Below are 6,000 nucleotides of genomic sequence, written 5' to 3' on the forward strand. Positions count from 1 at the left end.
TACTATTCTTTTGCAGCAGCCCAAATGAATACCTAATGAAAACAGTCCCGAGGTCATTGCTGATGCATTTGACAAAGAAACCCATCTTAAGCTCAATAGTTACACTCTGTCTCCAACTGACTCAAGCACATCTAGGTTCCTAAATTCTACTCAAAAAAGTTGGCATCTACAGAGATCCTTTACAAATCAAAAATAGGGTGATATAGAAAACATTGTGTTGTGACCTTGTTGGGCTAGTGAAAAAGAAATTCCTCAAAAAGTTATGACAGAAATAATATCCTTCTTGCCCAATCAGAAAACCTGTTCAGTTGTATCCAACTTTTTGCCACGCCAGGGACTATACTATCCATGAAGTTTTCTTAGCAAAGATACCAGAGTTGGCTTGCCATTACCTTCTCCAGTAAATTAAGGCAACCAGAGGTCATTTAAGTGAGTTGTCCAAGGTCACATAGCTAGTAAATGTCTGAGGCTGTATTTGAACTCCAGTCTCCAGACTCTTATTTACTAAGCCACTTGACTGCCTCTTGTTTATCTAGCTGACCAAGGAAACTGCTTAGTAGTAAAATTAAGCATCTCCAACAGAGACTGGGAGCAGTATCTATTGGTGCTTTCTTATTCATTCCTGGTTCTCAACCAAAAACAAGCCAGACATCTTCATTCACATCTTGCGACAATTGGCTAATATTGGGGAATTTCTCAGCGTGGGTTCCTTAAAAGCCTAAGAAAGATTTTACCCACCAACTTGATTAGTGCACCAAAGAAGATTGGTTCAGTTTCTTCATCTGCAAAACAGGAGTAACAAGAGCATTAATCTCCCAAAATCATAAAGATCAAAAGAGAGAATGGTAAAGGGCTTAGGATAGTGCCTGCTGCATAGCAGATGTTATATAAATGTGTGATTCTGGGCAAATCACTTAACCTAAGTTTTCCTTCAATCTACTAGAGAAAGAAATGACAAACTATTCTGGTATCTTTGGCAAAAAAAAAAAAAAACCTATGGATGGCATTGGTATCATTTGGTCTTTGGGAGTCACAAAGAGCTGGACACAATTGAATGAATAACAACAATATAAATTAGCTGTAGATCTGGCTTATATAGCAGTTTTGCTTAGAGCACAGCGCCAATCAGCAGCATTCTATAGCATTTAAGTAGACTATCCCAATAAGGATGCAGTCTAACAAGCCCCTAATTTAAGTTAGGTACAATATTTGTGAGGTTGAGTGCCACCAAAGATATGCAGCAGGATTCTGTGTACTCAGCCTAAGCAGGATGAAGGGAATTGACAAAGGTTTTACTATTCAGTCTACAGAAGAATAACAATTTAGTCCAGTTTTGTTATTTAGTCAATAAGGGGGAGAGATACAGACAGAGACAGAGACACAGAGAGACAGAGAGGAAGAGAGAACGAGGGGTAGAGGAAGAGAAGGGAGAGAGGGTGTAATTCAATCAAAAAGTACATTTTTCAAAACACTGATTCAACTTTGAACAAACTTTACATCATTTTTTTCCAGATGCACCTTACTGAACTTACTCCACATTTATGGACCAGGCTATTGGAAATAAAAAGTGTGATTAAGTAGTAACTAAAATGAATATAAGTGGTTAGTCTGCCAATGAATAAAAAATATTTTGAATTTCTCAGGGAGTTGTGGGAAGCCTCAATTACATCTACAACTGTTAATCAATAGGGAAACATATATAGATTGAGGTTCACCTTTGCTTACATCAGAAACTTGTTTAATGCCCACATCACCAAATTTTAGCTAATTGTGCCTGTCAAACCACTTACAGCCAACTATGAGGAGCTTTTCTAGCAGGAGAATGGAAGGGAAAGAGTGAAAGGAGAGGATGAGCAGAGGAAAAAGAGGAATGATGTTATCCATAAAATTAGATGGAGCAGCAAGGTGGCACAGTGAACAGAACACTTGGTCTGGAGTCAGGAAAACTCCTGGATTCATGTCTGGCCTTTGACATTTAACCCCTTTTGCTTCAGTTTTCTCATCTGTAAAATGAGCTCAAGAAGAAAATGGCAAACCACTTCAGAAAGCCCCAAATGGGGTCACCCTGAGTTGGACACAACTAAACAACATAAAATCAGATTAGGTCTCAAAAGGCAAGGAGATACAGTGGAATGAGTAATGTATTTATTTGAAATTAGATATCCTGACTCCCAATTCTTCTACTTACTTCTGGATATAAACTTAGAAAGTCATTTAATCTTTATAAACCTAAATGATGCCCTCTAGAGCTAAATCTGTGATCTTGATATTCAGCGCTTATCTAAATTTTGTCCCAGCTGAACTTTACTATAGTTCCTATTCCTGAAAGAAGTTCTCTCACAAAACTATGAGTTAAACCAATACAAGTCTAGTGGGTCTTATTTTTGATCCAGTTTCCATTTTTAGATCAAATATATTCTTACTTGTCTAGAAGAGTAGAACAGTGCCATCTTGAGAAAATCAGAATATGGGGAGTCAGGCACAAGCCAACCCACTTCCACAGGTTCTCCTACAGGCCAAGTTGTGAGGTTGATGCAGTCCTACACCAGAAGTGCTCAGCCTCATTGGATTATACATAGTATACAAGGGAAGCCTATGAATAGTGGTAGCCAACCGTCCTATGGGACAGCATCACTGACCATTCAGCACCTCTTCTACCACATGAGATACTACCAGATCATACCATTATAGAGCTGAAAAGGCCTTAAAGATTGTCTTGTCCAACTTCTTCATTTTCCAGTTGAGGAAATCATGTAACTTGTCAAAGGTCATACAAGGATGCAAAGCTTCTGAGCCAGGATCCGACTTCAGGTCTGGTGATGTTCTTAAATCAAAGTTCTTTTCGCTGTTCCAAGCTGCCTCTTATTTAATCCAACCCACTCACTTTACAGAGGAGACACCTTTAAGCCCCAAATCTGCAAACATCTGCTCCTGCACAAAGTCAAACTTATTGCTTTTAGGCAAAATCACTTTTTACTTTTCAAAGCAGAGAGTTATATAGGTTACAATACAATTAAATTTTGATAAGAAATCTCTTTTGGAGCAAGTCTATTAAAAGACAGAAATCTCTCTGTAATCAATCACTTCTCTTTCATATATGGTCTCTATAGCCTTACTTTTATAATTTATATATGAATATTTATATATTACAAAATATATAAATATTTAAATGTATTTATAAAATTAGTATTCCCATTATCTCCACGAACTGTTTTTCCCACCCAGACAAGCTTTGATCTGGCTATGTAGTGAAGAGCTTTTCTCTATAATGAATCCAAAAACAGAGTACCCTCTATATGAGCAAAGGTGAACCCCAGTTCCTAGATACCGCCATTGTACACAGGGTTTCATAAATAAGGCCTCCACTTTTACTACAGAAAATTCTTTAATTCTTTAATATGCCCAGTCTGACCCCCTTAACTCTGTCTTTCTTCCTTTCCTGATATTTTATCCTGGGATCTCCATGGTTAAAAGAGCATCTTCCTAGTAAGCCTAGTAACCCTGAAAATAGAAGGCCTCAATCTATTTAGGATCTTAGAAACCCATATTTCTGGGTTTACAAACTGAGGCAGTGAAGGGGCATAAATTATAGAACTGAGTTGGAAAACCTGAGTTTCAGTCCTGTCACAGATACTTACTATCTGTGTGAACTTAAGAGAGTCCCTTAACCTCTCAAAGACTCAGTTTCCTAATCTATAAAACAGATGTAATAATAATAATTTACCACATAGAGTAATTATGTAAATATGTGTATAATATATGTAAAGTGCTTTCCAAACCTTAAAGCATTATTTAAATGCAAGCTATCATCATCCCAAATGGAGAACTCCTGATTCTGACCTGCTCTTTTAAGATAGCAAATCTTTATAGGTAATTACTCTAACTCCTTCTTCTAGTCCCAAGTGGACCCTGACAGTACCTATCCCTTGATCTTCTAGTTGGAACAGAAGATACAGAGAAAAACTGAAAAACAGCAATCCCTTCGAAAGGATCTCTGGTATTTTCCTCTCAATAGGTACCAGAGTTTATTCCTGTTGCCATAGCAATCAATTAGTGACAAAAAAAGGCATTTTTGTATCTCTGTAGGATAGTTCTGAAAATTGTCCTTTATTGCTTTCACCATAAGAGGGTCTGAGCTTTCATGATAACCCATGAATTGACAACACAAAATTTAAAAATGTATGCACCTCAGAGGGCAGAATTTTCCAGAATTAAAAATATGTATATTCAATTTTTAAAACAAAATGAATTCCCCTTCTCATTCTGCCTCCTATCTTCCTTCAGATTTTCATTTGGCACCAACATTTTAAAAGCCTTTTAACCACCTAAAAAATTTGTCACTTTTTAATATAATCCTAGTCTTAGTTCTTTTATTAAATGAACTGGCTTTATTTTGTTATTTAAGAGATAAGCCAATTTTATGAAAGAAGGAGCCCTCTGGTGTCCAGAGAGCCAGCTTTGAAGTCAGGAAAATCTGGGTTCAAACAGAGTCTTTGCCATATTCTGTGTAATGTTGGGCAGATTCCTCAACCTCTCAGTGCCCCAGGCTAGTGTCAATGAGTATTATTTAAGAAACAGCAGCAGACACATTGGTAGAGCAATTTCACTCCTTCTTCTCTAAAACAATGAAATAACCAATCTCAATAGAGATTTAGAAAAGTCAACTTTTCACAAGAGCATAGTAAGTTTTCAAGCAGTTCTTTTTAGTAAATCCATGCTGATCTCACTTAAAAATCCACTACTGGGTGAAAGTCTTTAGGTTTCTAGTTTTGGGGAACCTCACTTCAAAGTTTGCTGCCACAGGTTAAGCATTGGCATATTGAAATCTGGGCTGATTTCCTTTTCCCTTAAACTATATTGCTTTATCATTAGTAACATTTTTTACACAAAAAGGATTTCATACTACAATTTATTTTGTAGATGAACAACAGATATATTTCCTCTTTATGAGTTTTAAATTTTTATTTTTCCTTTTAATTTTAAAACATAAAACTTATTAATATTGTTTCCTTTTATTTTTAGACAACTGAAGTTGGGTATAGAGAAATCTTTTTTGTCCAAGACTCATTCACTCAGCCCCTCATTGGAGTGATCCCACTTCTCATTAAAATATTCCTTTTCTCATTAATTGTTAATCCATTAGAGTTGATTGCAACCCTCTGGAACACCCACTTTTCCAAGGACTTATAAGCTGAGAGAGAGAGAGCCCTGCCATGATTGTCTTTGGCATTGAAGAGTGCCATTGATCTTTTTTTTTTATTAAAGTGCTTATATTATTAATAAAATTATTAACTACCCAGAAATTATTCCTATCAAACTTTTTAAACATCACACCTTTCGTATGTCTAACATACTGTTTCTAACATTGCTGTTTTCCCTACTATCCACATTAAGAAAAGACATCAGTTGGAAGCCATAGTTGGAAACTATACCTAAAAGTTATTTAGTACTATGACCAAGTTTAGAAAAATAAATTCCCTTTCAATGCAATAGCAGATCAAATCTGCTCATTTTAATCTGCATATTCTTTATTTTAGCCATCACTACATTTCATAAAGCATGTATGCTAGCTAGGATGAATATATATGCATACAACATACCATGCATATGTTACATACCATGTACTATGTCAGTTATAGACTACGTGTCTTAGGTCAGATTTGATCTAATCTAAATCAAATAAAAAATTCAGGGTTTGAGTCTTTTGGACTTTAGTCCTACTTCTCTATCTATTGCATCACCTCGCTACCAAATTTAATATTTTAATGTTTTTTTAAAATGTATATTATCTTGCCAAGTATTGGTATTGGTATACCAAAGCATGGCTACCTGGAACTGGACCTTATGGGGGTTATTAATATGGTATCCCTGCAGTCTGGAAAATCTGCATAAAAATTTTTGGCCATTCATATCAGAGAAGAAATCTGATTTATGATCATATTAAAAGATAAAATATATTGATATTAAACAATACTGTATGCATATTTTATGTATTTCTGA

The sequence above is a fragment of the Sminthopsis crassicaudata genome, chromosome 3 (genome assembly GCF_048593235.1).
Source record: "Sminthopsis crassicaudata isolate SCR6 chromosome 3, ASM4859323v1, whole genome shotgun sequence".
In the NCBI taxonomy this organism is placed as follows: Eukaryota; Metazoa; Chordata; class Mammalia; order Dasyuromorphia; family Dasyuridae; genus Sminthopsis; species Sminthopsis crassicaudata.